Raw genomic sequence first — 12,623 nt, 5'->3', positions numbered from 1 at the left:
TAGGCCCATGACGCACAGATCAGTCAGTGTAATCCATTAGCCTGATCCCATGCTGTATGACTCTTGTACTACAGCATATACATATATAGTAAATCCAGCATATACATAAACCATCAGTCGCAAAAAGTGCAAAGTAAAATGCCCAATTCTCATCAAAGCATCATCATCAGCAGTACAGTGCTAATCCTGAAGAGTAAGTATGTATTGCACCTTCCTCAGGAGCACATGAGGACTGATAATAATGTGAGGTAGAATAGCAATATTCATTAATATTCAGCGCACAAGCTTTTGATTTGTATTTGAACCAGGCGCCTGTTGTCCAGACTTAGATACTGCTTTGTGTTTATACAGTCAGGTGCATAAATATTGGGACATTGACAGAATTTTCATATTTTGGCCTCTATTCACCACCACAATGGCTTTGAAATGAAACAAAAAAGATGTGCTTTAACTGCAGACTTTCAGATTTAATTTGAGGGTAATTACATCCAAATCAGGTGAACGGTTTCTATATGTGCCTCCCACTTTTTAAGGGGCTAAAAGTAATGGGACAAACAATCCTAAATCTAACTTTCACTGTTTAATACTTTGTTGCAAATCCTTTGCAGGCAATTACAGCCTGAAGTCTGGAACGCATAGACATCACCAGACGCTGGGTTTCATCCTTGGTGATGCTCTGCCAGGCCTCTACTGCAAATGTCTTCAGTTCCTGCTTGTTCTTGGGGCATTTTCCCTTCATTTTTGTCTTCATCAAGTGAAATGCATGCTCAATCGGATTCATGTCAGGGGATTGACTTGGCCATTGCATAACATTCCACATTTTAGCCTTAAAAAAACTCTTTGGTTGCTTTTGCAGTATGCTTCGGGTCATTGTCCATCTGCACTGTGAAGCGCCGTCCAATGAGTTCTGAAGCATTTGACTGAATATGAGCATATAATATTGCCCGAAACACTTCAGAATTCATTCTGCTGCTTTTGTCAGCAGTCACATCATCAATAAATACAAGGGAAGCAGTTCCATTGGCAGCCATACATGCCCGCGCCATGACACTACCACCACCATGCTTCACTGATGAGGTGGTATGTTTTGGATCATGAGCAGTTCCTTTCCTTCTCCATACTCTTCTCTTCCCATCACTCTGGTACAAGTTGATCTTTGTCTCATCTGTCCATAGGATGTTTTTCCAGAACTGTAATGGCTTTTTTTAGATGTTGTTTGGCAAACTCTAATCTGATCTTGCTGTTTTTGAGGCTCACCAATGGTTTACATCTTGTGGTGAACCCTCTATATTCACTCTTGTGAAGTCTTCTCTTGATTGTTGACTTCGACACATATACACCTACCTCCTGGAGAGTGTTCTTGATTTGACCAACTGTTGTGAAGGGGTTTTTTCGACACCAGGGAAATAATTCTTCTGTCATCCACCACAGTTGTTATACGTGGTCTTTCGGGTCTTTTGGTGTTGCTGAGCTCTCCGGTGCGTTCTTTCTTTTTAAGAATGTTCCAAACAGTTGATTTAGCCACACCTAATGTTTTTGCTATCTCTCTGATGGGTTTGTTTTTATTTTTCAGCCTAATGATGGCTTGCTTCACTGATAGTGACAGCTCTTTGGATCTCATATTGAGAGTCGACAGCAACTGATTCCAAATGCAAATATCACACCTAGAATCAACTCCAGACCTTTTACCTGCTTAAATGATAATGAAATAATGAGGGAATAGCCCACACCTGTCCATGAAATAGCTTTTGAGTTGATAATCCGATTACTTTTGGCCCCTTAAAATGTGGGAGGCACATATAGAAACCGTTGTAATTCCTACACCGTTCACCTGATTTGGATGTAATTACCCTCAAATTAAATCTGAAAGTCTGCAGTTAAAGCACATCTTGTTTGTTTCATTTCAAAGCCATTGTGGTGGTGAATAGAGGCCAAAATATGAAAATTCTGTCAATGTCCCAATATTTATGCACCTGACTGTATGAATGATCATATTTAGGAACGCTTCTAATGATGGGTAAAGTAACTGTAGTGTTCATATTCTTTCTGCTCGAGACAAAAGAAGAGTTTTATTCATATACTGAAAATTAAATACAAATAAAGTCCTTGTGTCTTTACATGAAGATATAATCTTTTCTGGAGTAAAGGTAAATATGGGGAAAACATATGAATAATCTGCAGCAGCTGTAAGTGCCTGTGGGCAGGTGTGGTTTGGTGCCCTAAACGAATTATGAGGGTGGTTCGTTGTTCATTTTAAGGGGCTTGTGGCAAATCTGATAGGCATATTAAACTAATGGTGTGAGGGGGGATCTGGGGGGGGTATGTGGGGAGTGGTTTTGATATGCAATTATGGGGCATGTGGGGGAATCTGTTGGTCATTTTAGGACATGTGGGTAAATATCAGGGTATGTAGGAAGGCAAGATGGTATGTGGGGAGATCTGTTGCTGTGTGGTGTGGTATAATGTGCATTTAACATACATGTGGGTAGGTCTGCTGGGATTGTTAATGTATGTACAGAAGTGTGTGTATATTTTAAAACCATAACTTATGCTGTGACCCAGAAACAATTCTTTAACTGCTGGGTCTCTGGGACACAAAAAATTATGAGCTTTATGTGATCACTGCCACCCATAAATTTTTTTAAACTGAAATGTTGGTTCATAATTCAGTTTTAAATATGTATGCTTTCAGTTCAGCTGGGTAAGAATCTCAATGCGATAATCATCCCAGTCCAGAAGTACCATCACTCCACCTCTGTTGGCTTCACCAATGACAATTCCGTGTAGTTTAGAGAAATGTGGTGGTAAGCTGTTATGATAACAAGAAAAGGAATTTCAAGAAGGAAGGGAAATAAAGAAGAAAAGGAAGTTGTCAACGAGGCGCTAGATGCCTCAAGGCATCATATTCATGTTGGCTAACACTTGATTTAGTTGTGAACATTCAGGGGCAGCAGAAAGTGTAGTGGCGTTATTAGCTGATTTTTCAAAAACTCTCAGTCTGTATTCCATCTTGTAGAGTTTTATACACAATGTTGTACCAATCTGATTTTTATATATTACAGCAGAGGGACACACTGTGTAACATCTCTATAGCTTTTTGCTCCTGCCACCATGCATCATAGAAAGGATAGTCTCTTTTTTTTATGTATTCTTTTGATACACATGTCCAATACACAAATACAGGTATCAAAACATTATTAGTACAATCATTACACCAAGAACATGTGAACACAAAACTTTCAACAATAAATGAAAAGAAGAAAGAAAACATAACACAGAAAGTAGGGGGGAGGATGATACACAGAGGAAAGGAAAAGCAAATCCTAGGTCTGCAACCAGAAAATCACAGGTCAAACAAAGAAGGACCCTGAGGGTGAAAGGGGCCTTATGCCATTAGATTTTTTATTTTTTGGACTCCTTAAATTCTAGCCAATATAACAAAGTGGCCGTAAATGTGGCAAAGCGGTTAGATACTGACAATGAGATCTCTTCCTTAGAAATGTACATGTCTAATCTAAGGAACCAGTCCTTAATAGATGGAGGGAGTGGTGACCGCCATCTAACTGGATTAACCGCCATAGCTGTGTTATTCATATGTCTCAAAAGAGATCATTTATATTTGGAGACCGGCCACTTGATTAGATTGGGTACCCGAGGGTCCGGAATTTTGGATTCTTAATCACCCACAATTTCTTAAGCCAGCTGGATAACTAGAGTCCTAAAGTAGTTGAGAGAGGGACAGGACCACCAGATGTGTAGGGGGGAGCCCACATTTCCATCAAATCTCCAGCAGGTGTTAGGAATCCCTGGAAACATTCTACATAAGATACTTGCACACCTGTACCATCTTGTAACAACTTTTATATTGAGTCTCAAGGACAGACACACTGACAGATGATAAATGGAGATACTGGAACACCGTGGACTATTGTTTATCAGTGATCTGAATGTTCCACTTTGCATTCCACGCATCAGTAAACTTGGGTAGAGACCGAAAAACGCCATCCAATAACATTTTATAGTGGGGATAGTCTTTTTAGGGTACTGTTATGCTTGGGTCACACTTATTGCCTTGTGTTGAGGACAAAACTTTTAACCTTGGTCCCATCAGACCATAACAGTATCTTCCCCTTAGTATGTTTGTCCCTTGTGTTATATTTACCACCCTCCCATATAGTGCAGATTTGGTTAGTGTCTGGGCTTCTGCTGTTGTATATTTTCTCTCATCTCACTTTAGTAGGCTATACCTCTCTCATTGTTGCCATATGTCTCTTGGTGGCTCATACAAATCCTGGTTAAGGTCAATTGTGCCATATTTACTTAATTTATAATGGACCTGGATGTAATACAATTATACCAACTTATGCTGGGTACACACATGTCGATTATATAATTAGTTCAGCGAACGATCTATATCCGTACCGTGTCGCCGAATGTGTATACCCAATATGTCTGTGATCTAAGTAGTTCACAGACATATCAATTCGCCCCTGCAGCACAGCGGATGGCGATATATCTGAAAGACATATCGGTGCATTTGCATGTGTGTATGGGCAACCCGTTGACCACCCATACACTGGCTGCAGGGAACACCAACACTGACATCAGAACTGGGCAGGCAAACTTTTAAATGCCCGCCTAGTTGTGACGTCATGCTGAACATACTGTATCGAGCGGCCGATTGGCAAGTGTGTATTGCTTACCATTTGGCCGCTTGGACGGTGCAAAGGTCTGCTGACCGATCCCGTGTGTAACCTGCTTTAAATACCAACTGTAGGAACTTTAAGGTGAATCTTCTTTAGGTAAATTGAAACACTCTCAACTGTACACAAGTGGGCTCCACCTAAGTATGTAAATAAATGGTTTTTTTAACAGTTTCTTATTAAAACATTATACTTATGTAATCCGTTGTTATTAAAAAAAACCTCCCCTTTTACAGTTGTTTGTATATGTTGATCAGTGTCAGGAATTCTCAAATAAATCCAGTATCATTCCATATTTCAGATTTAAGATGTAATATCAAAAACAAAGAGTAACCATTTTGCACTAAATTGGCTAAACTGCTCCATATGTAACCCTAGCGACCCGTCCCAGTTTTGTACGGGAGCAATTCTGAATTTACGGCGATGATCTTTTTTAACCGAGGTCTTATAAGATTGGCTTGTAGACGACATGAGTCATTTTTCCTCCTGACGGCAATGCAAAAAGATTTAGTTTAGACGTGATACACACAAGGGCAACGTAAGGTAGTCCATGAGCAAAACAGTCTCCTCTTAGGTCAACTCCAGTCACCTTAAGTGTCTCTCCCTGTGCTTTATTTATTGTCATTCCAAAGCAGTATCTTACCAGGAATTGGACTCCTTTGAAATGAAAGAATAATTTTTCACAAACAGATGTGTCCTTACACATCTTTGCTCTAGTCGCGACAAAAAGCCCCTCTCTGCGTGCCAGGTCCCGTGAGACTCTGATAGTGCTTGGCTACTGTTTTACATCTTTGTTTGACAAAAATCCATCTAAATCACATTGCGATGTGACTCGGCTGCACCAGCAGACTGTGCAGATTAATTTTATATGTGACACTTGTATATCTACATGCGACTGAGTCTCTGAATCTGTATACAAAGTGCTACAATGTAGATGCCGCAGCTTGTTTCATTCCAAGTTCCATTATGCTTCATTTACAGACTCTGGTGCACGCAGATATACAAGTGTCACTAGTCGCAATGCGATTTAGACTCTTGTTTGGGGAAAAAAAGACGCTCAACACCAGCAGAATATCATGGGACCTGGCGACTCACACCAGGCAAGTTGTGTTATGTGGCGTTTTGAGGCTAGATGTATGGTGACACCTGTAAATAAATTAAATTTGAACGGTAAAATAAGGAAAAAACTGAAATAAAGCCCATCGTTGTGCTATATGTTTAACGGTTTAGCCAGTGTAAGCCAAGAAAGTGCTGAGATGTCCATTTTTTCATTGACTTCCGTTACTAAAATAGTCACTGCTTGGCTCCCTTTTGTCATACATGAATGTTTCACACACCTAAACCTTCCTTGACAAATGCTCTATAGAATAGTGAGAACTGCCTCAAAATTCATCAGTGGTTCTCGAGATTAGCCTAAACAAACAGACAAACGTCTACCAGGTACTTTATTTAATCTATGTATAGATAGATGTGAATTCAAAACAGATTTTTACTTGTAGCCATGAGAACCAATTAGTTTATCTGAGCAATTAGGTTTGTAGTATCAAAAAGAAAAAGGCTATTAAGCATAAACAATCTTTAATGCTTGATAAGTAGTAGATTAGAACATGTGCCACATGATACAGTTGTTCATATTACAACCTCATGAAATATTACTGTAGTCTGATTTACTCAGAGACATAAGGAAAGCAGATCAATTAATGAGCTTGACGTTTGGACGCAGATCTTATGGTTAGTACAAGAGGTAGAAGTTTTATTATGGATGTGTTTGGCATTCCATCACATGAATTAAAATGTAGAGGGTCAGCATTGTTTGCTCTTTAGTTTTTCTCTAGGGATGAATCTACATGATTTGATCTTTTATATTGTATATATAATCAATGCGGCATTCTCTGTCCATCTCTTCCTTATTGGTTTTATGATGTTGTGCAGTACATTGTAAGGGTAGAACTCCATGTGTAAAGCTGGGTACACATCAGACGACGTGTACCCAGCCCGACGGGTCCCAGTCTGTGGCAAGTGCTTACACACTTGCTGATGCCGGGTCTGACGGGGGTAGGGATGCGCCATGCTACTTTCTGCTGAATGGCATCGTTAGCGGCATCCCTTGTCGGCCCTAAATACCCGCGAGAGTGCGCATATCATGGGTAAACACTAGATGATGTACCCGATATATTGTACGATCCTGCGGATCAAAGCAATATATCGTCTAGTGTGTACACAGTTTAAGGGTTGACCTCCATGCATGTCTGTTTATGAATTAAACTTTCCATAACTTGTTGATGTACACAATACCACTTTAGGTGGTAAAGTGTAAGGTTTTATGTTGTCAGCTGGGTTGCTCAGGCCTTGCTAGATGCCAAGTCACTTCTCCTAAAAGAGCTAGCTTCACAGCCACTCACTGCATGTGTGTTTGAAATCTCAGATAAATGAATCAGTCGCTTGGCGAGCTATCCTGTTTCCTCCTGTATGTTTTATAGAGCATGTGTTATAAAGTATGTGTCTGTGTGCATTCTGAGATGTGACTGTAAACCCATAGCTGGGTAGACATTATACAATATATCGTTCCGACATGGATCGGCATGATATATGGTACGGATTGTGCAGTATGTACGCCCGATTACGCCGTTGGCTGGGTCACACATCGTATAGTGTGTACCCAGTTTAAGACTGTGTAAAGGCTAGAAAGATGCTACTTATTGTAAGTGTAGAGGGGTAGTTTCAATTACAATCTTGACACATTCATGTAGCAGTATGGCATCATTCATTGCATACACCCATCTTCCTTTCAAGACAGCAGATGGGACAGTGCGATGAACGACCGCCGTGTACGCGCAATTGTGCATACACACTGTACAATCCACACAATATATAATTTCGATCTCTGTTGGAATGATATATATCGTACTATATATCCTATATAGGGCCATATTCAATTTTAGGCGAAAACCCTTTTTTCTGCGATAAACTATTGCCGATGACGTCATTTTTGCCTATTGTCATTATCCCTGTATTCAATTACAAAGACTTTTCGCCGGTCTGAAAAGTCATTGTAAAAAAACGGGGATAAGTTTTCTCCAGTCTTTAGCTGGCGGAAAAAAGTGCAGAATTGGGGTTTACGGGTGCAGGCTTAAAAAATAGCCTGCACCGCTTGGAATGACCACTAACAACGATGTGTGTAAAAAAAATAATAATACATTTTTAAAATAGGGACACCCCAAAAAATATTTAAAATTTTGGGGTAAAAAAAAAAATTGGGAAAACACTTGTAAAATAGATAAATTCAATCCAGCGGGGTTCCAAAGTATTCGGCAGCTGTTTTCTTCATTACTGGTAGTAGTGGTAGGTGCATTTTTGAAGAATTTTTAAAAATCATTTTAGGGACTTCAAAATATGCTTGTACCCATTTTCATGTACCCCACATTTGATGGGCATAGTTACTTTTCCCCCAAAAAAATTGCTAAATGCTCTTCTGCATCTCCTTCAGAGCCGCATTTATGCACCTGCCGCGGCTATTTAAAAACCCAAGTTCCCTTCAGCAGGCAAAAATGGGGGTACCCTTACTGATCCCCCATGGCTGGACATCTTAGGGGGGGTCAAGGATGATTTCCCGAAAATTCCCGTTTTTTTTCGCCGGTTCCCGTTTTCGTATCCTTTCAAATTGAATACAGGAAATGCGCGATACTTTTCCGCCTGGAAACAGGCGAAGGAGGCGAAAAATCCAGCAGACGAAAAGTCTGGACTTTTCGCCTCCAATTGAATACTGACCATAGTGTGTTCCCAGCTTTAGTCAGAGGTGTAATGTGTTTTTATTTAATTAAATACATTTTTCTGAATAGGATGATTTGTTTTGGAAACATATAGGTCTAGGAAGTATACTTGTGGATTACCGTATTTTATGGGTTTTATTTTTGCTAGTTTACACTGTATTGTAGATCTGCAATCAGCAAGTAGTGCAGAAAGTTTAATTATGTTGACATTTTATGTACTATATAAAACGAGAGGTGGTGTAGCGCTACTCAGCAAGTGTTTAAAGGTTGGTCATATCTACTACTTGGGATGTAGTTATGAGACAGGCTGGAATCCCGACAAGGGACTTAAGATTGGCACCAAAATACAGACTCCTATCTCAATACCGATGCCGAAATCCAGGAGGAAGACGACAGCCCAAACGAAGGTAAGCTGGGGTGTCCTTAGTGTTAGCCAGGGGGGTTGGGGCGGGTTATATTTAGGTAGCATAGCAGGGTTAGCTTTAGGTTTTCGGAGGGAGGTTAGGGTTAGGCACCCTTAGGGGGGAGGGTCAGGTGCAACTGGGGGGGGAGGGGCGTTCGGGTTAGGCACTAAGGGGGGAGAGTTAGGTTTAGGCACGAAGGAGGGCAACTTAGGATTAGGCCATAACGGGGAGGGTTAGGATTCGGCTATGAAAAGGGAAGGTTAGGGTTAGGGAGAGAAGGTGGGAGGGTAAGTATACTTAACCGACCCCTGTCGGGATACCAACCATCAGGATGCTGCTTGTCAGCCAGGGGATCTAAAAGTACCGTTTAGTGAAGATTTTATTTGATCATTGAAGCGTTGGTAGCATAATATTCTGGCTTATGGGACAAATAATGACACCTCTATACTGTATGTAGGTAAGTTACACTCTGCATCAATGCCAGTAAATGCTTCTTAGGCTTCACTATTTAGAGCCACCATAACGTTTCAGAACATAAGTATTGGGCATACATTAGATGCCATCGATCATTTTCAATATTGTCAGACTATGGATTGATATAGATACTGTCATTTTACATTCATAAACATGACTTCTTACATATTTTTCTAAATATTTCCAAAAAATAGAAATAAGACACAAGAATGTCAAATATTTAACAAGAAATAATCTTGCAAAGCCAATAAACTGATATGTTGAAGGAGAGGGGCCACCTGTTTAATGTACTTTTATTTATCTGTAAGTGTTAGCTAACGCTTATGCTGGCCATACACGCTACAATTATCAGGGCGATCTGCCTGATATCGGCGGATCGCCCCGTTAATTGTAGCGTGTGGGGGGGCGACCGAGGGTTAAATATTGCTTGGTCAGGAATGCCGGGTTGTCCAGCATGCCCGTCCGATGCGATATTTCCCGTTAAACTGTCGGCCGCATCGGGCAGTGTATGCCCAGCCGCGGCTGACAGACAGACATTTCCTGTGTTCCTTCCTACGGAAGGAAAAGGGAAATGTCTTCTCCCCCGGGGGCGGAGCACGGATGTCTGCCGAATACACTGTGAGAGAAATCTCAGTGTATGCCGGCGACATCTGCGGCTGGCAGCTGGCCAGATAAAATGTCTGTCGGTCTGACAGGCATTTTATCTGGCCGTGTATGCCCAGCATTAGTCACATTATTTAGAAATAACATTATCCATCTGAATATTAGCATTTATTATTGTGTTAGCATGCTGGTTTACTATACAATACCATCATAGCAACTTTCAGACACAGTACAGTGTACATTCTTTAAAGCACTTGCTGTTTTAATAGTCCATTATACTGAACCATTGAATTGCTAAGAAATCTAAAATACATGTCTAGGTATAGGCAAAGCAATGTAGAATTCAGCAGCAAGTTATTCACACCTGTAAGCCAGCGGTACTGCTAAAGAGCCATGGAAGATAACTATTGACTATCAGGCTCCTGGGATGAGATGCGGTCATAATACCGGCAGTCGGGATGCAGGCGCTTAAAATGCCAGCGCCAGAATCCCGACACCTGTCAGAATATTGGCGCCGTTCAATCCATTTGGCCAATAAAACACGAGGTTTAATATTTAGCATTACTGCCTCACATCACTGAGGTCGTGGCTACGATTCCCACCACGGACCCTAACTGTATGGAGTTTGTAAATTCTCCCTGTGCTTGCGTGGGTTTCCTTCGAGTACTCCGGTTTCCTCCCACACTCCAAAAATATATTGGTAAGTTAATTAGCTCCCAACAAAAATTAACTCTAGTGTGACTGTGTATGTGTGTGAGCATGTTATAGGGAATATAGAGTGTAAGCTTCCCTGGGGCAGGGACTGATGGGAATGGGCAAATATTCTCTGTAAAGCGCTGCGGAATATGCGCTATATAAATAACTGGTAATAATAATAACAACATCCCGATGGTAAGTACTGGGGTTAGGATTAGGCACTAGGGGGAGGGTTAGGTTTCGACACTAGGGTGAGAGGTTAGGTTTAGGCAGCGGGGAGGGAGGGGATACTGACCGACCGGTGTCTGTATCCTAACCCTGTCGGGATGCCGGCGTCTGGATTTTGACTGCTGGGATCCTGAGCGCCGACATCCTGTACCCAACCCTCCTGGGATATGTCCAGCCTGTGCTACAGTTGAAATCGACACAATTACAAATGTACACTAGCTGTATATATTCAAACAAAGCAATGATTAGTATGTCGGGATTGTTTTACTATGTATAAAATATGTAAGCTTTCAAAAGCCACACAACAGGCAGCGGCGCAGACATTAATATTTGTTATAGAAGTCTTGCACTCACACTTTAAGTGGGAAACTGGTGCTTTGCTAGGAAGTATAAGATTACGGTCCAGAATGGATCATGCCTCCAACCAAACTGAAGTTGTCTAGAAAGTATTTTAGAAATGTTTGAAAAACATGAGGCTATTGCAATGGCTTCTTAGCTTTAATATATAATGGGAAGACTGTGTGGGTCGTATTAGATTTCTCTATTGTCCACTGTCTGTTTCTTGTTACCTTAGCAATGAAACATAGAGATTAGGGAGGAGAGGAGATTACTGAGAGTGTAGGAACTTTCATCTCCCTGCATTGGTTTACTTCCTTTATCTACTTGTTATGCAAGTTCATAGAGCTTTGTTGGGAGCTTACCGAACTGAAACTGATTTTAACATTCATTATTTTAGAGCAGTACAATAAAATAAAAATTAAAGCCTTATGCCAGCAGGTAAGCATTTGGCCTGACTATTCCTTGCAGATAATAACATTTCGCATACAATGGTTTTGACTTTTTTGACCTCCTAGATCTAGCTGATTTTACACTTACTATCTAGACAGTTTATTTTCACTGCAGGTCTGTGCTCGTGGAGTGTCAATGCAATGCTTTAGAAATAGTATAGAATTCCTCTCAACCTCTATATACTGCAGGTCACTGAGAGAAATAGTATTATCAGTGCAGAACTGTTGAGAGCTGGGTACGAAATGAATGGGAGGCCTCAGTCATGCTGCAGATGTCACAAAGCCTACAAATGTGTTAGACTTCATCTGCCAAATCGTTCCTATCATCTTATTAACTCTGGTCTATTACCAAGGGCTCTTTGCTCGCTTATTCCATAGTTTTCACTATAATAGTGAGAAGTGTTGAACGTCTTTTTGTTCCAACTCTTTGCTCGTACCTGTACTTTTTAAATGGAATCTTTAGGGTTACTGTAAGAATCATAGATGACCTTATGTAGCTTATTGTATTTGAAGGTTACTTAATTCTAAGTCTTCCTTCCATTACAGGCTTGTGCTCCAGTCTGCCACACGGGAAAGCAGAGGAATGAAATTTCAGATTTGTAAAGGCGTTTTTGTTTCCAGTTTTCTTATACAATTGTGCACGCTTTCTTCTTTTTCATTACAATGTGGATTACATTACATTTGTGCTTGTGTTTGACATCTGGTACCCATAATATTTTGACGATATTAAAGGCAAGAGATGAAGTCTATTCTAGGGTACGTCTTTGATTCAATATATCAGTGTATCATGGATTTCCACAGCAGCTTTAAGGAACAAAATTTTCAATATGTCCCATGGTCTCTTCAAAATATATATAAAATCAGTGATGTGCGGTCAGTTTTTCAAAGTACCCCAAAATCTATTTTTTTTCATGTTTTTTTTCATTTTCCATTTAATTTGTTTGAGATTAAACTAAA

At 40.5% G+C, this 12,623-nt stretch overlaps 1 protein-coding gene across 2 annotated transcripts in view; it reads left to right on the top strand.

The window, feature by feature from the left end:
• Positions 1–12,623, top strand: part of FBXL17 (F-box and leucine rich repeat protein 17) — a 620,751-nt gene that overhangs the window by 142,839 nt on the left and 465,289 nt on the right. The gene's annotated exons all lie outside the window — the stretch shown is intronic.

The sequence above is a fragment of the Taudactylus pleione genome, unplaced genomic scaffold (assembly GCF_031769625.1).
Source record: "Taudactylus pleione unplaced genomic scaffold, aTauple2 ptg000202l, whole genome shotgun sequence".
Classification (NCBI taxonomy): Eukaryota; Metazoa; Chordata; class Amphibia; order Anura; family Myobatrachidae; genus Taudactylus; species Taudactylus pleione.
This window is presented reverse-complemented; position numbering and strand designations above follow the sequence as displayed.